General features: G+C 42.8%; 53 non-coding genes and 1 pseudogene across 53 annotated transcripts; all 54 read right to left on the bottom strand.

Annotated features, from left to right (window-relative positions):
- Positions 1-113, bottom strand: LOC126612922 (5S ribosomal RNA; annotated as a pseudogene; the record flags this gene model as incomplete).
- Positions 114-310: 197 nt separating this feature from the next.
- On the bottom strand, positions 311-429 carry LOC126612914 (5S ribosomal RNA). The gene has a single exon (XR_007619461.1). It is a non-coding gene; the product is annotated as a 5S ribosomal RNA (ribosomal RNA).
- A 197-nt stretch (positions 430-626) lies between these two features.
- LOC126612912 (5S ribosomal RNA) lies at positions 627-745 on the bottom strand. The gene has a single exon (XR_007619458.1). It is a non-coding gene; the product is annotated as a 5S ribosomal RNA (ribosomal RNA).
- A 197-nt stretch (positions 746-942) lies between these two features.
- Positions 943-1,061, bottom strand: LOC126612911 (5S ribosomal RNA). Its single transcript, XR_007619457.1, has one exon. It is a non-coding gene; the product is annotated as a 5S ribosomal RNA (ribosomal RNA).
- A 197-nt stretch (positions 1,062-1,258) lies between these two features.
- Positions 1,259-1,377, bottom strand: LOC126612910 (5S ribosomal RNA). Its single transcript, XR_007619456.1, has one exon. It is a non-coding gene; the product is annotated as a 5S ribosomal RNA (ribosomal RNA).
- A 197-nt stretch (positions 1,378-1,574) lies between these two features.
- On the bottom strand, positions 1,575-1,693 carry LOC126612909 (5S ribosomal RNA). Its single transcript, XR_007619455.1, has one exon. It is a non-coding gene; the product is annotated as a 5S ribosomal RNA (ribosomal RNA).
- A 197-nt stretch (positions 1,694-1,890) lies between these two features.
- LOC126612908 (5S ribosomal RNA) lies at positions 1,891-2,009 on the bottom strand. Its single transcript, XR_007619454.1, has one exon. It is a non-coding gene; the product is annotated as a 5S ribosomal RNA (ribosomal RNA).
- Positions 2,010-2,206: 197 nt separating this feature from the next.
- LOC126612907 (5S ribosomal RNA) lies at positions 2,207-2,325 on the bottom strand. The gene has a single exon (XR_007619452.1). It is a non-coding gene; the product is annotated as a 5S ribosomal RNA (ribosomal RNA).
- A 197-nt stretch (positions 2,326-2,522) lies between these two features.
- Positions 2,523-2,641, bottom strand: LOC126612906 (5S ribosomal RNA). The gene has a single exon (XR_007619451.1). It is a non-coding gene; the product is annotated as a 5S ribosomal RNA (ribosomal RNA).
- A 197-nt stretch (positions 2,642-2,838) lies between these two features.
- On the bottom strand, positions 2,839-2,957 carry LOC126612905 (5S ribosomal RNA). The gene has a single exon (XR_007619450.1). It is a non-coding gene; the product is annotated as a 5S ribosomal RNA (ribosomal RNA).
- Positions 2,958-3,153: 196 nt separating this feature from the next.
- On the bottom strand, positions 3,154-3,272 carry LOC126612904 (5S ribosomal RNA). Its single transcript, XR_007619449.1, has one exon. It is a non-coding gene; the product is annotated as a 5S ribosomal RNA (ribosomal RNA).
- Positions 3,273-3,469: 197 nt separating this feature from the next.
- On the bottom strand, positions 3,470-3,588 carry LOC126612903 (5S ribosomal RNA). Its single transcript, XR_007619448.1, has one exon. It is a non-coding gene; the product is annotated as a 5S ribosomal RNA (ribosomal RNA).
- A 197-nt stretch (positions 3,589-3,785) lies between these two features.
- On the bottom strand, positions 3,786-3,904 carry LOC126612901 (5S ribosomal RNA). Its single transcript, XR_007619445.1, has one exon. It is a non-coding gene; the product is annotated as a 5S ribosomal RNA (ribosomal RNA).
- Positions 3,905-4,101: 197 nt separating this feature from the next.
- On the bottom strand, positions 4,102-4,220 carry LOC126612900 (5S ribosomal RNA). The gene has a single exon (XR_007619444.1). It is a non-coding gene; the product is annotated as a 5S ribosomal RNA (ribosomal RNA).
- A 197-nt stretch (positions 4,221-4,417) lies between these two features.
- LOC126612899 (5S ribosomal RNA) lies at positions 4,418-4,536 on the bottom strand. The gene has a single exon (XR_007619443.1). It is a non-coding gene; the product is annotated as a 5S ribosomal RNA (ribosomal RNA).
- A 197-nt stretch (positions 4,537-4,733) lies between these two features.
- LOC126612898 (5S ribosomal RNA) lies at positions 4,734-4,852 on the bottom strand. The gene has a single exon (XR_007619442.1). It is a non-coding gene; the product is annotated as a 5S ribosomal RNA (ribosomal RNA).
- Positions 4,853-5,049: 197 nt separating this feature from the next.
- On the bottom strand, positions 5,050-5,168 carry LOC126612897 (5S ribosomal RNA). The gene has a single exon (XR_007619440.1). It is a non-coding gene; the product is annotated as a 5S ribosomal RNA (ribosomal RNA).
- A 197-nt stretch (positions 5,169-5,365) lies between these two features.
- On the bottom strand, positions 5,366-5,484 carry LOC126612896 (5S ribosomal RNA). The gene has a single exon (XR_007619439.1). It is a non-coding gene; the product is annotated as a 5S ribosomal RNA (ribosomal RNA).
- Positions 5,485-5,681: 197 nt separating this feature from the next.
- Positions 5,682-5,800, bottom strand: LOC126612895 (5S ribosomal RNA). The gene has a single exon (XR_007619438.1). It is a non-coding gene; the product is annotated as a 5S ribosomal RNA (ribosomal RNA).
- A 197-nt stretch (positions 5,801-5,997) lies between these two features.
- On the bottom strand, positions 5,998-6,116 carry LOC126612894 (5S ribosomal RNA). The gene has a single exon (XR_007619437.1). It is a non-coding gene; the product is annotated as a 5S ribosomal RNA (ribosomal RNA).
- A 197-nt stretch (positions 6,117-6,313) lies between these two features.
- Positions 6,314-6,432, bottom strand: LOC126612893 (5S ribosomal RNA). Its single transcript, XR_007619436.1, has one exon. It is a non-coding gene; the product is annotated as a 5S ribosomal RNA (ribosomal RNA).
- Positions 6,433-6,629: 197 nt separating this feature from the next.
- LOC126612891 (5S ribosomal RNA) lies at positions 6,630-6,748 on the bottom strand. Its single transcript, XR_007619435.1, has one exon. It is a non-coding gene; the product is annotated as a 5S ribosomal RNA (ribosomal RNA).
- A 197-nt stretch (positions 6,749-6,945) lies between these two features.
- LOC126612889 (5S ribosomal RNA) lies at positions 6,946-7,064 on the bottom strand. The gene has a single exon (XR_007619433.1). It is a non-coding gene; the product is annotated as a 5S ribosomal RNA (ribosomal RNA).
- A 197-nt stretch (positions 7,065-7,261) lies between these two features.
- On the bottom strand, positions 7,262-7,380 carry LOC126612888 (5S ribosomal RNA). Its single transcript, XR_007619432.1, has one exon. It is a non-coding gene; the product is annotated as a 5S ribosomal RNA (ribosomal RNA).
- A 197-nt stretch (positions 7,381-7,577) lies between these two features.
- LOC126612887 (5S ribosomal RNA) lies at positions 7,578-7,696 on the bottom strand. Its single transcript, XR_007619431.1, has one exon. It is a non-coding gene; the product is annotated as a 5S ribosomal RNA (ribosomal RNA).
- Positions 7,697-7,893: 197 nt separating this feature from the next.
- On the bottom strand, positions 7,894-8,012 carry LOC126612886 (5S ribosomal RNA). Its single transcript, XR_007619429.1, has one exon. It is a non-coding gene; the product is annotated as a 5S ribosomal RNA (ribosomal RNA).
- Positions 8,013-8,208: 196 nt separating this feature from the next.
- Positions 8,209-8,327, bottom strand: LOC126612885 (5S ribosomal RNA). Its single transcript, XR_007619428.1, has one exon. It is a non-coding gene; the product is annotated as a 5S ribosomal RNA (ribosomal RNA).
- Positions 8,328-8,524: 197 nt separating this feature from the next.
- On the bottom strand, positions 8,525-8,643 carry LOC126612884 (5S ribosomal RNA). The gene has a single exon (XR_007619427.1). It is a non-coding gene; the product is annotated as a 5S ribosomal RNA (ribosomal RNA).
- Positions 8,644-8,840: 197 nt separating this feature from the next.
- On the bottom strand, positions 8,841-8,959 carry LOC126612883 (5S ribosomal RNA). Its single transcript, XR_007619426.1, has one exon. It is a non-coding gene; the product is annotated as a 5S ribosomal RNA (ribosomal RNA).
- A 197-nt stretch (positions 8,960-9,156) lies between these two features.
- On the bottom strand, positions 9,157-9,275 carry LOC126612882 (5S ribosomal RNA). Its single transcript, XR_007619425.1, has one exon. It is a non-coding gene; the product is annotated as a 5S ribosomal RNA (ribosomal RNA).
- Positions 9,276-9,472: 197 nt separating this feature from the next.
- On the bottom strand, positions 9,473-9,591 carry LOC126612880 (5S ribosomal RNA). Its single transcript, XR_007619424.1, has one exon. It is a non-coding gene; the product is annotated as a 5S ribosomal RNA (ribosomal RNA).
- A 197-nt stretch (positions 9,592-9,788) lies between these two features.
- LOC126612879 (5S ribosomal RNA) lies at positions 9,789-9,907 on the bottom strand. The gene has a single exon (XR_007619423.1). It is a non-coding gene; the product is annotated as a 5S ribosomal RNA (ribosomal RNA).
- Positions 9,908-10,104: 197 nt separating this feature from the next.
- Positions 10,105-10,223, bottom strand: LOC126612877 (5S ribosomal RNA). The gene has a single exon (XR_007619421.1). It is a non-coding gene; the product is annotated as a 5S ribosomal RNA (ribosomal RNA).
- A 197-nt stretch (positions 10,224-10,420) lies between these two features.
- LOC126612876 (5S ribosomal RNA) lies at positions 10,421-10,539 on the bottom strand. Its single transcript, XR_007619420.1, has one exon. It is a non-coding gene; the product is annotated as a 5S ribosomal RNA (ribosomal RNA).
- A 197-nt stretch (positions 10,540-10,736) lies between these two features.
- LOC126612875 (5S ribosomal RNA) lies at positions 10,737-10,855 on the bottom strand. Its single transcript, XR_007619418.1, has one exon. It is a non-coding gene; the product is annotated as a 5S ribosomal RNA (ribosomal RNA).
- A 197-nt stretch (positions 10,856-11,052) lies between these two features.
- LOC126612874 (5S ribosomal RNA) lies at positions 11,053-11,171 on the bottom strand. The gene has a single exon (XR_007619417.1). It is a non-coding gene; the product is annotated as a 5S ribosomal RNA (ribosomal RNA).
- A 197-nt stretch (positions 11,172-11,368) lies between these two features.
- LOC126612873 (5S ribosomal RNA) lies at positions 11,369-11,487 on the bottom strand. Its single transcript, XR_007619416.1, has one exon. It is a non-coding gene; the product is annotated as a 5S ribosomal RNA (ribosomal RNA).
- Positions 11,488-11,684: 197 nt separating this feature from the next.
- Positions 11,685-11,803, bottom strand: LOC126612872 (5S ribosomal RNA). The gene has a single exon (XR_007619415.1). It is a non-coding gene; the product is annotated as a 5S ribosomal RNA (ribosomal RNA).
- A 197-nt stretch (positions 11,804-12,000) lies between these two features.
- LOC126612871 (5S ribosomal RNA) lies at positions 12,001-12,119 on the bottom strand. The gene has a single exon (XR_007619414.1). It is a non-coding gene; the product is annotated as a 5S ribosomal RNA (ribosomal RNA).
- A 196-nt stretch (positions 12,120-12,315) lies between these two features.
- Positions 12,316-12,434, bottom strand: LOC126612870 (5S ribosomal RNA). Its single transcript, XR_007619412.1, has one exon. It is a non-coding gene; the product is annotated as a 5S ribosomal RNA (ribosomal RNA).
- A 197-nt stretch (positions 12,435-12,631) lies between these two features.
- LOC126612869 (5S ribosomal RNA) lies at positions 12,632-12,750 on the bottom strand. The gene has a single exon (XR_007619411.1). It is a non-coding gene; the product is annotated as a 5S ribosomal RNA (ribosomal RNA).
- A 197-nt stretch (positions 12,751-12,947) lies between these two features.
- Positions 12,948-13,065, bottom strand: LOC126612921 (5S ribosomal RNA). Its single transcript, XR_007619467.1, has one exon. It is a non-coding gene; the product is annotated as a 5S ribosomal RNA (ribosomal RNA).
- Positions 13,066-13,262: 197 nt separating this feature from the next.
- On the bottom strand, positions 13,263-13,381 carry LOC126612868 (5S ribosomal RNA). The gene has a single exon (XR_007619410.1). It is a non-coding gene; the product is annotated as a 5S ribosomal RNA (ribosomal RNA).
- Positions 13,382-13,585: 204 nt separating this feature from the next.
- LOC126612866 (5S ribosomal RNA) lies at positions 13,586-13,704 on the bottom strand. The gene has a single exon (XR_007619408.1). It is a non-coding gene; the product is annotated as a 5S ribosomal RNA (ribosomal RNA).
- Positions 13,705-13,901: 197 nt separating this feature from the next.
- LOC126612865 (5S ribosomal RNA) lies at positions 13,902-14,020 on the bottom strand. Its single transcript, XR_007619406.1, has one exon. It is a non-coding gene; the product is annotated as a 5S ribosomal RNA (ribosomal RNA).
- A 197-nt stretch (positions 14,021-14,217) lies between these two features.
- On the bottom strand, positions 14,218-14,336 carry LOC126612864 (5S ribosomal RNA). The gene has a single exon (XR_007619405.1). It is a non-coding gene; the product is annotated as a 5S ribosomal RNA (ribosomal RNA).
- A 197-nt stretch (positions 14,337-14,533) lies between these two features.
- On the bottom strand, positions 14,534-14,652 carry LOC126612863 (5S ribosomal RNA). The gene has a single exon (XR_007619404.1). It is a non-coding gene; the product is annotated as a 5S ribosomal RNA (ribosomal RNA).
- A 197-nt stretch (positions 14,653-14,849) lies between these two features.
- On the bottom strand, positions 14,850-14,968 carry LOC126612862 (5S ribosomal RNA). The gene has a single exon (XR_007619403.1). It is a non-coding gene; the product is annotated as a 5S ribosomal RNA (ribosomal RNA).
- Positions 14,969-15,165: 197 nt separating this feature from the next.
- On the bottom strand, positions 15,166-15,284 carry LOC126612861 (5S ribosomal RNA). Its single transcript, XR_007619402.1, has one exon. It is a non-coding gene; the product is annotated as a 5S ribosomal RNA (ribosomal RNA).
- Positions 15,285-15,481: 197 nt separating this feature from the next.
- LOC126612860 (5S ribosomal RNA) lies at positions 15,482-15,600 on the bottom strand. The gene has a single exon (XR_007619400.1). It is a non-coding gene; the product is annotated as a 5S ribosomal RNA (ribosomal RNA).
- Positions 15,601-15,797: 197 nt separating this feature from the next.
- LOC126612859 (5S ribosomal RNA) lies at positions 15,798-15,916 on the bottom strand. Its single transcript, XR_007619399.1, has one exon. It is a non-coding gene; the product is annotated as a 5S ribosomal RNA (ribosomal RNA).
- Positions 15,917-16,113: 197 nt separating this feature from the next.
- Positions 16,114-16,232, bottom strand: LOC126612858 (5S ribosomal RNA). The gene has a single exon (XR_007619398.1). It is a non-coding gene; the product is annotated as a 5S ribosomal RNA (ribosomal RNA).
- A 197-nt stretch (positions 16,233-16,429) lies between these two features.
- LOC126612857 (5S ribosomal RNA) lies at positions 16,430-16,548 on the bottom strand. Its single transcript, XR_007619397.1, has one exon. It is a non-coding gene; the product is annotated as a 5S ribosomal RNA (ribosomal RNA).
- A 197-nt stretch (positions 16,549-16,745) lies between these two features.
- On the bottom strand, positions 16,746-16,864 carry LOC126612854 (5S ribosomal RNA). The gene has a single exon (XR_007619395.1). It is a non-coding gene; the product is annotated as a 5S ribosomal RNA (ribosomal RNA).
- Positions 16,865-16,945: the final 81 nt, after the last annotated feature.

The following is a 16,945-nucleotide window of genomic DNA, read 5'->3' as shown; positions in this document are numbered from 1 at the left end:
CAACACGAGGACTTCCCAGGAGGTCACCCATCCTAGTACTACTCTCGCCCAAACTCGCTTAACTTCGGAGTTCTGATGGGATCCGGTGCATGTGAGTTGGTATGATCGCATCCGTTATTCTATGACTTGTAATTGTATATAACCATTTCTTTGGCCGTAACCTTTACGCGTGTGAAAATCACACCGCCCCCCAACGATCGCACGAAATTCATAAATAAATGTTCATCACGACCGTCCCTCGAAAATTCAAAAAATATAATTAATAAATAAGCCGCTAACAATAACTACGAAAATTAAAAAAGAGGTGGGGGGGATGCAACACGAGGACTTCCCAGGAGGTCACCCATCCTAGTACTACTCTCGCCCAAACTCGCTTAACTTCGGAGTTCTGATGGGATCCGGTGCATGTGAGTTGGTATGATCGCATCCGTTATTCTATGACTTGTAATTGTATATAACCATTTCTTTGGCCGTAACCTTTACGCGTGTGAAAATCACACCGCCCCCCAACGATCGCACGAAATTCATAAATAAATGTTCATCACGACCGTCCCTCGAAAATTCAAAAAATATAATTAATAAATAAGCCGCTAACAATAACTACGAAAATTAAAAAAGAGGTGGGGGGGATGCAACACGAGGACTTCCCAGGAGGTCACCCATCCTAGTACTACTCTCGCCCAAACTCGCTTAACTTCGGAGTTCTGATGGGATCCGGTGCATGTGAGTTGGTATGATCGCATCCGTTATTCTATGACTTGTAATTGTATATAACCATTTCTTTGGCCGTAACCTTTACGCGTGTGAAAATCACACCGCCCCCCAACGATCGCACGAAATTCATAAATAAATGTTCATCACGACCGTCCCTCGAAAATTCAAAAAATATAATTAATAAATAAGCCGCTAACAATAACTACGAAAATTAAAAAAGAGGTGGGGGGGATGCAACACGAGGACTTCCCAGGAGGTCACCCATCCTAGTACTACTCTCGCCCAAACTCGCTTAACTTCGGAGTTCTGATGGGATCCGGTGCATGTGAGTTGGTATGATCGCATCCGTTATTCTATGACTTGTAATTGTATATAACCATTTCTTTGGCCGTAACCTTTACGCGTGTGAAAATCACACCGCCCCCCAACGATCGCACGAAATTCATAAATAAATGTTCATCACGACCGTCCCTCGAAAATTCAAAAAATATAATTAATAAATAAGCCGCTAACAATAACTACGAAAATTAAAAAAGAGGTGGGGGGGATGCAACACGAGGACTTCCCAGGAGGTCACCCATCCTAGTACTACTCTCGCCCAAACTCGCTTAACTTCGGAGTTCTGATGGGATCCGGTGCATGTGAGTTGGTATGATCGCATCCGTTATTCTATGACTTGTAATTGTATATAACCATTTCTTTGGCCGTAACCTTTACGCGTGTGAAAATCACACCGCCCCCCAACGATCGCACGAAATTCATAAATAAATGTTCATCACGACCGTCCCTCGAAAATTCAAAAAATATAATTAATAAATAAGCCGCTAACAATAACTACGAAAATTAAAAAAGAGGTGGGGGGGATGCAACACGAGGACTTCCCAGGAGGTCACCCATCCTAGTACTACTCTCGCCCAAACTCGCTTAACTTCGGAGTTCTGATGGGATCCGGTGCATGTGAGTTGGTATGATCGCATCCGTTATTCTATGACTTGTAATTGTATATAACCATTTCTTTGGCCGTAACCTTTACGCGTGTGAAAATCACACCGCCCCCCAACGATCGCACGAAATTCATAAATAAATGTTCATCACGACCGTCCCTCGAAAATTCAAAAAATATAATTAATAAATAAGCCGCTAACAATAACTACGAAAATTAAAAAAGAGGTGGGGGGGATGCAACACGAGGACTTCCCAGGAGGTCACCCATCCTAGTACTACTCTCGCCCAAACTCGCTTAACTTCGGAGTTCTGATGGGATCCGGTGCATGTGAGTTGGTATGATCGCATCCGTTATTCTATGACTTGTAATTGTATATAACCATTTCTTTGGCCGTAACCTTTACGCGTGTGAAAATCACACCGCCCCCCAACGATCGCACGAAATTCATAAATAAATGTTCATCACGACCGTCCCTCGAAAATTCAAAAAATATAATTAATAAATAAGCCGCTAACAATAACTACGAAAATTAAAAAAGAGGTGGGGGGGATGCAACACGAGGACTTCCCAGGAGGTCACCCATCCTAGTACTACTCTCGCCCAAACTCGCTTAACTTCGGAGTTCTGATGGGATCCGGTGCATGTGAGTTGGTATGATCGCATCCGTTATTCTATGACTTGTAATTGTATATAACCATTTCTTTGGCCGTAACCTTTACGCGTGTGAAAATCACACCGCCCCCCAACGATCGCACGAAATTCATAAATAAATGTTCATCACGACCGTCCCTCGAAAATTCAAAAAATATAATTAATAAATAAGCCGCTAACAATAACTACGAAAATTAAAAAAGAGGTGGGGGGGATGCAACACGAGGACTTCCCAGGAGGTCACCCATCCTAGTACTACTCTCGCCCAAACTCGCTTAACTTCGGAGTTCTGATGGGATCCGGTGCATGTGAGTTGGTATGATCGCATCCGTTATTCTATGACTTGTAATTGTATATAACCATTTCTTTGGCCGTAACCTTTACGCGTGTGAAAATCACACCGCCCCCCAACGATCGCACGAAATTCATAAATAAATGTTCATCACGACCGTCCCTCGAAAATTCAAAAAATATAATTAATAAATAAGCCGCTAACAATAACTACGAAAATTAAAAAAGAGGTGGGGGGGATGCAACACGAGGACTTCCCAGGAGGTCACCCATCCTAGTACTACTCTCGCCCAAACTCGCTTAACTTCGGAGTTCTGATGGGATCCGGTGCATGTGAGTTGGTATGATCGCATCCGTTATTCTATGACTTGTAATTGTATATAACCATTTCTTTGGCCGTAACCTTTACGCGTGTGAAAATCACACCGCCCCCCAACGATCGCACGAAATTCATAAATAAATGTTCATCACGACCGTCCCTCGAAAATTCAAAAAATATAATTAATAAATAAGCCGCTAACAATAACTACGAAAATTAAAAAGAGGTGGGGGGGATGCAACACGAGGACTTCCCAGGAGGTCACCCATCCTAGTACTACTCTCGCCCAAACTCGCTTAACTTCGGAGTTCTGATGGGATCCGGTGCATGTGAGTTGGTATGATCGCATCCGTTATTCTATGACTTGTAATTGTATATAACCATTTCTTTGGCCGTAACCTTTACGCGTGTGAAAATCACACCGCCCCCCAACGATCGCACGAAATTCATAAATAAATGTTCATCACGACCGTCCCTCGAAAATTCAAAAAATATAATTAATAAATAAGCCGCTAACAATAACTACGAAAATTAAAAAAGAGGTGGGGGGGATGCAACACGAGGACTTCCCAGGAGGTCACCCATCCTAGTACTACTCTCGCCCAAACTCGCTTAACTTCGGAGTTCTGATGGGATCCGGTGCATGTGAGTTGGTATGATCGCATCCGTTATTCTATGACTTGTAATTGTATATAACCATTTCTTTGGCCGTAACCTTTACGCGTGTGAAAATCACACCGCCCCCCAACGATCGCACGAAATTCATAAATAAATGTTCATCACGACCGTCCCTCGAAAATTCAAAAAATATAATTAATAAATAAGCCGCTAACAATAACTACGAAAATTAAAAAAGAGGTGGGGGGGATGCAACACGAGGACTTCCCAGGAGGTCACCCATCCTAGTACTACTCTCGCCCAAACTCGCTTAACTTCGGAGTTCTGATGGGATCCGGTGCATGTGAGTTGGTATGATCGCATCCGTTATTCTATGACTTGTAATTGTATATAACCATTTCTTTGGCCGTAACCTTTACGCGTGTGAAAATCACACCGCCCCCCAACGATCGCACGAAATTCATAAATAAATGTTCATCACGACCGTCCCTCGAAAATTCAAAAAATATAATTAATAAATAAGCCGCTAACAATAACTACGAAAATTAAAAAAGAGGTGGGGGGGATGCAACACGAGGACTTCCCAGGAGGTCACCCATCCTAGTACTACTCTCGCCCAAACTCGCTTAACTTCGGAGTTCTGATGGGATCCGGTGCATGTGAGTTGGTATGATCGCATCCGTTATTCTATGACTTGTAATTGTATATAACCATTTCTTTGGCCGTAACCTTTACGCGTGTGAAAATCACACCGCCCCCCAACGATCGCACGAAATTCATAAATAAATGTTCATCACGACCGTCCCTCGAAAATTCAAAAAATATAATTAATAAATAAGCCGCTAACAATAACTACGAAAATTAAAAAAGAGGTGGGGGGGATGCAACACGAGGACTTCCCAGGAGGTCACCCATCCTAGTACTACTCTCGCCCAAACTCGCTTAACTTCGGAGTTCTGATGGGATCCGGTGCATGTGAGTTGGTATGATCGCATCCGTTATTCTATGACTTGTAATTGTATATAACCATTTCTTTGGCCGTAACCTTTACGCGTGTGAAAATCACACCGCCCCCCAACGATCGCACGAAATTCATAAATAAATGTTCATCACGACCGTCCCTCGAAAATTCAAAAAATATAATTAATAAATAAGCCGCTAACAATAACTACGAAAATTAAAAAAGAGGTGGGGGGGATGCAACACGAGGACTTCCCAGGAGGTCACCCATCCTAGTACTACTCTCGCCCAAACTCGCTTAACTTCGGAGTTCTGATGGGATCCGGTGCATGTGAGTTGGTATGATCGCATCCGTTATTCTATGACTTGTAATTGTATATAACCATTTCTTTGGCCGTAACCTTTACGCGTGTGAAAATCACACCGCCCCCCAACGATCGCACGAAATTCATAAATAAATGTTCATCACGACCGTCCCTCGAAAATTCAAAAAATATAATTAATAAATAAGCCGCTAACAATAACTACGAAAATTAAAAAAGAGGTGGGGGGGATGCAACACGAGGACTTCCCAGGAGGTCACCCATCCTAGTACTACTCTCGCCCAAACTCGCTTAACTTCGGAGTTCTGATGGGATCCGGTGCATGTGAGTTGGTATGATCGCATCCGTTATTCTATGACTTGTAATTGTATATAACCATTTCTTTGGCCGTAACCTTTACGCGTGTGAAAATCACACCGCCCCCCAACGATCGCACGAAATTCATAAATAAATGTTCATCACGACCGTCCCTCGAAAATTCAAAAAATATAATTAATAAATAAGCCGCTAACAATAACTACGAAAATTAAAAAAGAGGTGGGGGGGATGCAACACGAGGACTTCCCAGGAGGTCACCCATCCTAGTACTACTCTCGCCCAAACTCGCTTAACTTCGGAGTTCTGATGGGATCCGGTGCATGTGAGTTGGTATGATCGCATCCGTTATTCTATGACTTGTAATTGTATATAACCATTTCTTTGGCCGTAACCTTTACGCGTGTGAAAATCACACCGCCCCCCAACGATCGCACGAAATTCATAAATAAATGTTCATCACGACCGTCCCTCGAAAATTCAAAAAATATAATTAATAAATAAGCCGCTAACAATAACTACGAAAATTAAAAAAGAGGTGGGGGGGATGCAACACGAGGACTTCCCAGGAGGTCACCCATCCTAGTACTACTCTCGCCCAAACTCGCTTAACTTCGGAGTTCTGATGGGATCCGGTGCATGTGAGTTGGTATGATCGCATCCGTTATTCTATGACTTGTAATTGTATATAACCATTTCTTTGGCCGTAACCTTTACGCGTGTGAAAATCACACCGCCCCCCAACGATCGCACGAAATTCATAAATAAATGTTCATCACGACCGTCCCTCGAAAATTCAAAAAATATAATTAATAAATAAGCCGCTAACAATAACTACGAAAATTAAAAAAGAGGTGGGGGGGATGCAACACGAGGACTTCCCAGGAGGTCACCCATCCTAGTACTACTCTCGCCCAAACTCGCTTAACTTCGGAGTTCTGATGGGATCCGGTGCATGTGAGTTGGTATGATCGCATCCGTTATTCTATGACTTGTAATTGTATATAACCATTTCTTTGGCCGTAACCTTTACGCGTGTGAAAATCACACCGCCCCCCAACGATCGCACGAAATTCATAAATAAATGTTCATCACGACCGTCCCTCGAAAATTCAAAAAATATAATTAATAAATAAGCCGCTAACAATAACTACGAAAATTAAAAAAGAGGTGGGGGGGATGCAACACGAGGACTTCCCAGGAGGTCACCCATCCTAGTACTACTCTCGCCCAAACTCGCTTAACTTCGGAGTTCTGATGGGATCCGGTGCATGTGAGTTGGTATGATCGCATCCGTTATTCTATGACTTGTAATTGTATATAACCATTTCTTTGGCCGTAACCTTTACGCGTGTGAAAATCACACCGCCCCCCAACGATCGCACGAAATTCATAAATAAATGTTCATCACGACCGTCCCTCGAAAATTCAAAAAATATAATTAATAAATAAGCCGCTAACAATAACTACGAAAATTAAAAAAGAGGTGGGGGGGATGCAACACGAGGACTTCCCAGGAGGTCACCCATCCTAGTACTACTCTCGCCCAAACTCGCTTAACTTCGGAGTTCTGATGGGATCCGGTGCATGTGAGTTGGTATGATCGCATCCGTTATTCTATGACTTGTAATTGTATATAACCATTTCTTTGGCCGTAACCTTTACGCGTGTGAAAATCACACCGCCCCCCAACGATCGCACGAAATTCATAAATAAATGTTCATCACGACCGTCCCTCGAAAATTCAAAAAATATAATTAATAAATAAGCCGCTAACAATAACTACGAAAATTAAAAAAGAGGTGGGGGGGATGCAACACGAGGACTTCCCAGGAGGTCACCCATCCTAGTACTACTCTCGCCCAAACTCGCTTAACTTCGGAGTTCTGATGGGATCCGGTGCATGTGAGTTGGTATGATCGCATCCGTTATTCTATGACTTGTAATTGTATATAACCATTTCTTTGGCCGTAACCTTTACGCGTGTGAAAATCACACCGCCCCCCAACGATCGCACGAAATTCATAAATAAATGTTCATCACGACCGTCCCTCGAAAATTCAAAAAATATAATTAATAAATAAGCCGCTAACAATAACTACGAAAATTAAAAAAGAGGTGGGGGGGATGCAACACGAGGACTTCCCAGGAGGTCACCCATCCTAGTACTACTCTCGCCCAAACTCGCTTAACTTCGGAGTTCTGATGGGATCCGGTGCATGTGAGTTGGTATGATCGCATCCGTTATTCTATGACTTGTAATTGTATATAACCATTTCTTTGGCCGTAACCTTTACGCGTGTGAAAATCACACCGCCCCCCAACGATCGCACGAAATTCATAAATAAATGTTCATCACGACCGTCCCTCGAAAATTCAAAAAATATAATTAATAAATAAGCCGCTAACAATAACTTCGAAAATTAAAAAAGAGGTGGGGGGGATGCAACACGAGGACTTCCCAGGAGGTCACCCATCCTAGTACTACTCTCGCCCAAACTCGCTTAACTTCGGAGTTCTGATGGGATCCGGTGCATGTGAGTTGGTATGATCGCATCCGTTATTCTATGACTTGTAATTGTATATAACCATTTCTTTGGCCGTAACCTTTACGCGTGTGAAAATCACACCGCCCCCCAACGATCGCACGAAATTCATAAATAAATGTTCATCACGACCGTCCCTCGAAAATTCAAAAAATATAATTAATAAATAAGCCGCTAACAATAACTACGAAAATTAAAAAAGAGGTGGGGGGGATGCAACACGAGGACTTCCCAGGAGGTCACCCATCCTAGTACTACTCTCGCCCAAACTCGCTTAACTTCGGAGTTCTGATGGGATCCGGTGCATGTGAGTTGGTATGATCGCATCCGTTATTCTATGACTTGTAATTGTATATAACCATTTCTTTGGCCGTAACCTTTACGCGTGTGAAAATCACACCGCCCCCCAACGATCGCACGAAATTCATAAATAAATGTTCATCACGACCGTCCCTCGAAAATTCAAAAAATATAATTAATAAATAAGCCGCTAACAATAACTACGAAAATTAAAAAGAGGTGGGGGGGATGCAACACGAGGACTTCCCAGGAGGTCACCCATCCTAGTACTACTCTCGCCCAAACTCGCTTAACTTCGGAGTTCTGATGGGATCCGGTGCATGTGAGTTGGTATGATCGCATCCGTTATTCTATGACTTGTAATTGTATATAACCATTTCTTTGGCCGTAACCTTTACGCGTGTGAAAATCACACCGCCCCCCAACGATCGCACGAAATTCATAAATAAATGTTCATCACGACCGTCCCTCGAAAATTCAAAAAATATAATTAATAAATAAGCCGCTAACAATAACTACGAAAATTAAAAAAGAGGTGGGGGGGATGCAACACGAGGACTTCCCAGGAGGTCACCCATCCTAGTACTACTCTCGCCCAAACTCGCTTAACTTCGGAGTTCTGATGGGATCCGGTGCATGTGAGTTGGTATGATCGCATCCGTTATTCTATGACTTGTAATTGTATATAACCATTTCTTTGGCCGTAACCTTTACGCGTGTGAAAATCACACCGCCCCCCAACGATCGCACGAAATTCATAAATAAATGTTCATCACGACCGTCCCTCGAAAATTCAAAAAATATAATTAATAAATAAGCCGCTAACAATAACTACGAAAATTAAAAAAGAGGTGGGGGGGATGCAACACGAGGACTTCCCAGGAGGTCACCCATCCTAGTACTACTCTCGCCCAAACTCGCTTAACTTCGGAGTTCTGATGGGATCCGGTGCATGTGAGTTGGTATGATCGCATCCGTTATTCTATGACTTGTAATTGTATATAACCATTTCTTTGGCCGTAACCTTTACGCGTGTGAAAATCACACCGCCCCCCAACGATCGCACGAAATTCATAAATAAATGTTCATCACGACCGTCCCTCGAAAATTCAAAAAATATAATTAATAAATAAGCCGCTAACAATAACTACGAAAATTAAAAAAGAGGTGGGGGGGATGCAACACGAGGACTTCCCAGGAGGTCACCCATCCTAGTACTACTCTCGCCCAAACTCGCTTAACTTCGGAGTTCTGATGGGATCCGGTGCATGTGAGTTGGTATGATCGCATCCGTTATTCTATGACTTGTAATTGTATATAACCATTTCTTTGGCCGTAACCTTTACGCGTGTGAAAATCACACCGCCCCCCAACGATCGCACGAAATTCATAAATAAATGTTCATCACGACCGTCCCTCGAAAATTCAAAAAATATAATTAATAAATAAGCCGCTAACAATAACTACGAAAATTAAAAAAGAGGTGGGGGGGATGCAACACGAGGACTTCCCAGGAGGTCACCCATCCTAGTACTACTCTCGCCCAAACTCGCTTAACTTCGGAGTTCTGATGGGATCCGGTGCATGTGAGTTGGTATGATCGCATCCGTTATTCTATGACTTGTAATTGTATATAACCATTTCTTTGGCCGTAACCTTTACGCGTGTGAAAATCACACCGCCCCCCAACGATCGCACGAAATTCATAAATAAATGTTCATCACGACCGTCCCTCGAAAATTCAAAAAATATAATTAATAAATAAGCCGCTAACAATAACTACGAAAATTAAAAAAGAGGTGGGGGGGATGCAACACGAGGACTTCCCAGGAGGTCACCCATCCTAGTACTACTCTCGCCCAAACTCGCTTAACTTCGGAGTTCTGATGGGATCCGGTGCATGTGAGTTGGTATGATCGCATCCGTTATTCTATGACTTGTAATTGTATATAACCATTTCTTTGGCCGTAACCTTTACGCGTGTGAAAATCACACCGCCCCCCAACGATCGCACGAAATTCATAAATAAATGTTCATCACGACCGTCCCTCGAAAATTCAAAAAATATAATTAATAAATAAGCCGCTAACAATAACTACGAAAATTAAAAAAGAGGTGGGGGGGATGCAACACGAGGACTTCCCAGGAGGTCACCCATCCTAGTACTACTCTCGCCCAAACTCGCTTAACTTCGGAGTTCTGATGGGATCCGGTGCATGTGAGTTGGTATGATCGCATCCGTTATTCTATGACTTGTAATTGTATATAACCATTTCTTTGGCCGTAACCTTTACGCGTGTGAAAATCACACCGCCCCCCAACGATCGCACGAAATTCATAAATAAATGTTCATCACGACCGTCCCTCGAAAATTCAAAAAATATAATTAATAAATAAGCCGCTAACAATAACTACGAAAATTAAAAAAGAGGTGGGGGGGATGCAACACGAGGACTTCCCAGGAGGTCACCCATCCTAGTACTACTCTCGCCCAAACTCGCTTAACTTCGGAGTTCTGATGGGATCCGGTGCATGTGAGTTGGTATGATCGCATCCGTTATTCTATGACTTGTAATTGTATATAACCATTTCTTTGGCCGTAACCTTTACGCGTGTGAAAATCACACCGCCCCCCAACGATCGCACGAAATTCATAAATAAATGTTCATCACGACCGTCCCTCGAAAATTCAAAAAATATAATTAATAAATAAGCCGCTAACAATAACTACGAAAATTAAAAAAGAGGTGGGGGGGATGCAACACGAGGACTTCCCAGGAGGTCACCCATCCTAGTACTACTCTCGCCCAAACTCGCTTAACTTCGGAGTTCTGATGGGATCCGGTGCATGTGAGTTGGTATGATCGCATCCGTTATTCTATGACTTGTAATTGTATATAACCATTTCTTTGGCCGTAACCTTTACGCGTGTGAAAATCACACCGCCCCCCAACGATCGCACGAAATTCATAAATAAATGTTCATCACGACCGTCCCTCGAAAATTCAAAAAATATAATTAATAAATAAGCCGCTAACAATAACTACGAAAATTAAAAAAGAGGTGGGGGGGATGCAACACGAGGACTTCCCAGGAGGTCACCCATCCTAGTACTACTCTCGCCCAAACTCGCTTAACTTCGGAGTTCTGATGGGATCCGGTGCATGTGAGTTGGTATGATCGCATCCGTTATTCTATGACTTGTAATTGTATATAACCATTTCTTTGGCCGTAACCTTTACGCGTGTGAAAATCACACCGCCCCCCAACGATCGCACGAAATTCATAAATAAATGTTCATCACGACCGTCCCTCGAAAATTCAAAAAATATAATTAATAAATAAGCCGCTAACAATAACTACGAAAATTAAAAAAGAGGTGGGGGGGATGCAACACGAGGACTTCCCAGGAGGTCACCCATCCTAGTACTACTCTCGCCCAAACTCGCTTAACTTCGGAGTTCTGATGGGATCCGGTGCATGTGAGTTGGTATGATCGCATCCGTTATTCTATGACTTGTAATTGTATATAACCATTTCTTTGGCCGTAACCTTTACGCGTGTGAAAATCACACCGCCCCCCAACGATCGCACGAAATTCATAAATAAATGTTCATCACGACCGTCCCTCGAAAATTCAAAAAATATAATTAATAAATAAGCCGCTAACAATAACTACGAAAATTAAAAAAGAGGTGGGGGGGATGCAACACGAGGACTTCCCAGGAGGTCACCCATCCTAGTACTACTCTCGCCCAAACTCGCTTAACTTCGGAGTTCTGATGGGATCCGGTGCATGTGAGTTGGTATGATCGCATCCGTTATTCTATGACTTGTAATTGTATATAACCATTTCTTTGGCCGTAACCTTTACGCGTGTGAAAATCACACCGCCCCCCAACGATCGCACGAAATTCATAAATAAATGTTCATCACGACCGTCCCTCGAAAATTCAAAAAATATAATTAATAAATAAGCCGCTAACAATAACTACGAAAATTAAAAAAGAGGTGGGGGGGATGCAACACGAGGACTTCCCAGGAGGTCACCCATCCTAGTACTACTCTCGCCCAAACTCGCTTAACTTCGGAGTTCTGATGGGATCCGGTGCATGTGAGTTGGTATGATCGCATCCGTTATTCTATGACTTGTAATTGTATATAACCATTTCTTTGGCCGTAACCTTTACGCGTGTGAAAATCACACCGCCCCCCAACGATCGCACGAAATTCATAAATAAATGTTCATCACGACCGTCCCTCGAAAATTCAAAAAATATAATTAATAAATAAGCCGCTAACAATAACTACGAAAATTAAAAAAGAGGTGGGGGGATGCAACACGAGGACTTCCCAGGAGGTCACCCATCCTAGTACTACTCTCGCCCAAACTCGCTTAACTTCGGAGTTCTGATGGGATCCGGTGCATGTGAGTTGGTATGATCGCATCCGTTATTCTATGACTTGTAATTGTATATAACCATTTCTTTGGCCGTAACCTTTACGCGTGTGAAAATCACACCGCCCCCCAACGATCGCACGAAATTCATAAATAAATGTTCATCACGACCGTCCCTCGAAAATTCAAAAAATATAATTAATAAATAAGCCGCTAACAATAACTACGAAAATTAAAAAAGAGGTGGGGGGGATGCAACACGAGGACTTCCCAGGAGGTCACCCATCCTAGTACTACTCTCGCCCAAACTCGCTTAACTTCGGAGTTCTGATGGGATCCGGTGCATGTGAGTTGGTATGATCGCATCCGTTATTCTATGACTTGTAATTGTATATAACCATTTCTTTGGCCGTAACCTTTACGCGTGTGAAAATCACACCGCCCCCCAACGATCGCACGAAATTCATAAATAAATGTTCATCACGACCGTCCCTCGAAAATTCAAAAAATATAATTAATAAATAAGCCGCTAACAATAACTACGAAAATTAAAAAAGAGGTGGGGGGGATGCAACACGAGGACTTCCCAGGAGGTCACCCATCCTAGTACTACTCTCGCCCAAACTCGCTTAACTTCGGAGTTCTGATGGATCCGGTGCATGTGAGTTGGTATGATCGCATCCGTTATTCTATGACTTGTAATTGTATATAACCATTTCTTTGGCCGTAACCTTTACGCGTGTGAAAATCACACCGCCCCCCAACGATCGCACGAAATTCATAAAAAAATGTTCATCACGACCGTCCCTCGAAAATTCAAAAAATATAATTAATAAATAAGCCGCTAACAATAACTACGAAAATTAAAAAAGAGGTGGGGGGGATGCAACACGAGGACTTCCCAGGAGGTCACCCATCCTAGTACTACTCTCGCCCAAACTCGCTTAACTTCGGAGTTCTGATGGGATCCGGTGCATGTGAGTTGGTATGATCGCATCCGTTATTCTATGACTTGTAATTGTATATAACCATTTCTTTGGCCGTAACCTTTACGCGTGTGAAAATCACACCGCCCCCCAACGATCGCACGAAATTCATAAATAAATGTTAAATGTTCATCACGACCGTCCCTCGAAAATTCAAAAAATATAATTAATAAATAAGCCGCTAACAATAACTACGAAAATTAAAAAAGAGGTGGGGGGGATGCAACACGAGGACTTCCCAGGAGGTCACCCATCCTAGTACTACTCTCGCCCAAACTCGCTTAACTTCGGAGTTCTGATGGGATCCGGTGCATGTGAGTTGGTATGATCGCATCCGTTATTCTATGACTTGTAATTGTATATAACCATTTCTTTGGCCGTAACCTTTACGCGTGTGAAAATCACACCGCCCCCCAACGATCGCACGAAATTCATAAATAAATGTTCATCACGACCGTCCCTCGAAAATTCAAAAAATATAATTAATAAATAAGCCGCTAACAATAACTACGAAAATTAAAAAAGAGGTGGGGGGGATGCAACACGAGGACTTCCCAGGAGGTCACCCATCCTAGTACTACTCTCGCCCAAACTCGCTTAACTTCGGAGTTCTGATGGGATCCGGTGCATGTGAGTTGGTATGATCGCATCCGTTATTCTATGACTTGTAATTGTATATAACCATTTCTTTGGCCGTAACCTTTACGCGTGTGAAAATCACACCGCCCCCCAACGATCGCACGAAATTCATAAATAAATGTTCATCACGACCGTCCCTCGAAAATTCAAAAAATATAATTAATAAATAAGCCGCTAACAATAACTACGAAAATTAAAAAAGAGGTGGGGGGGATGCAACACGAGGACTTCCCAGGAGGTCACCCATCCTAGTACTACTCTCGCCCAAACTCGCTTAACTTCGGAGTTCTGATGGGATCCGGTGCATGTGAGTTGGTATGATCGCATCCGTTATTCTATGACTTGTAATTGTATATAACCATTTCTTTGGCCGTAACCTTTACGCGTGTGAAAATCACACCGCCCCCCAACGATCGCACGAAATTCATAAATAAATGTTCATCACGACCGTCCCTCGAAAATTCAAAAAATATAATTAATAAATAAGCCGCTAACAATAACTACGAAAATTAAAAAAGAGGTGGGGGGGATGCAACACGAGGACTTCCCAGGAGGTCACCCATCCTAGTACTACTCTCGCCCAAACTCGCTTAACTTCGGAGTTCTGATGGGATCCGGTGCATGTGAGTTGGTATGATCGCATCCGTTATTCTATGACTTGTAATTGTATATAACCATTTCTTTGGCCGTAACCTTTACGCGTGTGAAAATCACACCGCCCCCCAACGATCGCACGAAATTCATAAATAAATGTTCATCACGACCGTCCCTCGAAAATTCAAAAAATATAATTAATAAATAAGCCGCTAACAATAACTACGAAAATTAAAAAAGAGGTGGGGGGGATGCAACACGAGGACTTCCCAGGAGGTCACCCATCCTAGTACTACTCTCGCCCAAACTCGCTTAACTTCGGAGTTCTGATGGGATCCGGTGCATGTGAGTTGGTATGATCGCATCCGTTATTCTATGACTTGTAATTGTATATAACCATTTCTTTGGCCGTAACCTTTACGCGTGTGAAAATCACACCGCCCCCCAACGATCGCACGAAATTCATAAATAAATGTTCATCACGACCGTCCCTCGAAAATTCAAAAAATATAATTAATAAATAAGCCGCTAACAATAACTACGAAAATTAAAAAAGAGGTGGGGGGGATGCAACACGAGGACTTCCCAGGAGGTCACCCATCCTAGTACTACTCTCGCCCAAACTCGCTTAACTTCGGAGTTCTGATGGGATCCGGTGCATGTGAGTTGGTATGATCGCATCCGTTATTCTATGACTTGTAATTGTATATAACCATTTCTTTGGCCGTAACCTTTACGCGTGTGAAAATCACACCGCCCCCCAACGATCGCACGAAATTCATAAATAAATGTTCATCACGACCGTCCCTCGAAAATTCAAAAAATATAATTAATAAATAAGCCGCTAACAATAACTACGAAAATTAAAAAAGAGGTGGGGGGGATGCAACACGAGGACTTCCCAGGAGGTCACCCATCCTAGTACTACTCTCGCCCAAACTCGCTTAACTTCGGAGTTCTGATGGGATCCGGTGCATGTGAGTTGGTATGATCGCATCCGTTATTCTATGACTTGTAATTGTATATAACCATTTCTTTGGCCGTAACCTTTACGCGTGTGAAAATCACACCGCCCCCCAACGATCGCACGAAATTCATAAATAAATGTTCATCACGACCGTCCCTCGAAAATTCAAAAAATATAATTAATAAATAAGCCGCTAACAATAACTACGAAAATTAAAAAAGAGGTGGGGGGGATGCAACACGAGGACTTCCCAGGAGGTCACCCATCCTAGTACTACTCTCGCCCAAACTCGCTTAACTTCGGAGTTCTGATGGGATCCGGTGCATGTGAGTTGGTATGATCGCATCCGTTATTCTATGACTTGTAATTGTATATAACCATTTCTTTGGCCGTAACCTTTACGCGTGTGAAAATCACACCGCCCCCCAACGATCGCACGAAATTCATAAATAAATGTTCATCACGACCGTCCCTCGAAAATTCAAAAAATATAATTAATAAATAAGCCGCTAACAATAACTACGAAAATTAAAAAAGAGGTGGGGGGGATGCAACACGAGGACTTCCCAGGAGGTCACCCATCCTAGTACTACTCTCGCCCAAACTCGCTTAACTTCGGAGTTCTGATGGGATCCGGTGCATGTGAGTTGGTATGATCGCATCCGTTATTCTATGACTTGTAATTGTATATAACCATTTCTTTGGCCGTAACCTTTACGCGTGTGAAAATCACACCGCCCCCCAACGATCGCACGAAATTCATAAATAAATGTTCATCACGACCGTCCCTCGAAAATTCAAAAAATATAATTAATAAATAAGCCGCTAACAATAACTACGAAAATTAAAAAAGAGGTGGGGGGGATGCAACACGAGGACTTCCCAGGAGGTCACCCATCCTAGTACTACTCTCGCCCAAACTCGCTTAACTTCGGAGTTCTGATGGGATCCGGTGCATGTGAGTTGGTATGATCGCATCCGTTATTCTATGACTTGTAATTGTATATAACCATTTCTTTGGCCGTAACCTTTACGCGTGTGAAAATCACACCGCCCCCCAACGATCGCACGAAATTCATAAATAAATGTTCATCACGACCGTCCCTCGAAAATTCAAAAAATATAATTAATAAATAAGCCGCTAACAATAACTACGAAAATTAAAAAAGAGGTGGGGGGGATGCAACACGAGGACTTCCCAGGAGGTCACCCATCCTAGTACTACTCTCGCCCAAACTCGCTTAACTTCGGAGTTCTGATGGGATCCGGTGCATGTGAGTTGGTATGATCGCATCCGTTATTCTATGACTTGTAATTGTATATAACCATTTCTTTGGCCGTAACCTTTACGCGTGTGAAAATCACACCGCCCCCCAA

The sequence above is a fragment of the Malus sylvestris genome, assembly GCF_916048215.2.
Source record: "Malus sylvestris chromosome 4 unlocalized genomic scaffold, drMalSylv7.2 SUPER_4_unloc_2, whole genome shotgun sequence".
NCBI classification, from domain to species: Eukaryota; Viridiplantae; Streptophyta; class Magnoliopsida; order Rosales; family Rosaceae; genus Malus; species Malus sylvestris.
Note: the sequence above shows the minus strand (reverse complement) of the source record. Positions and strands in the feature narration are given on the sequence as shown.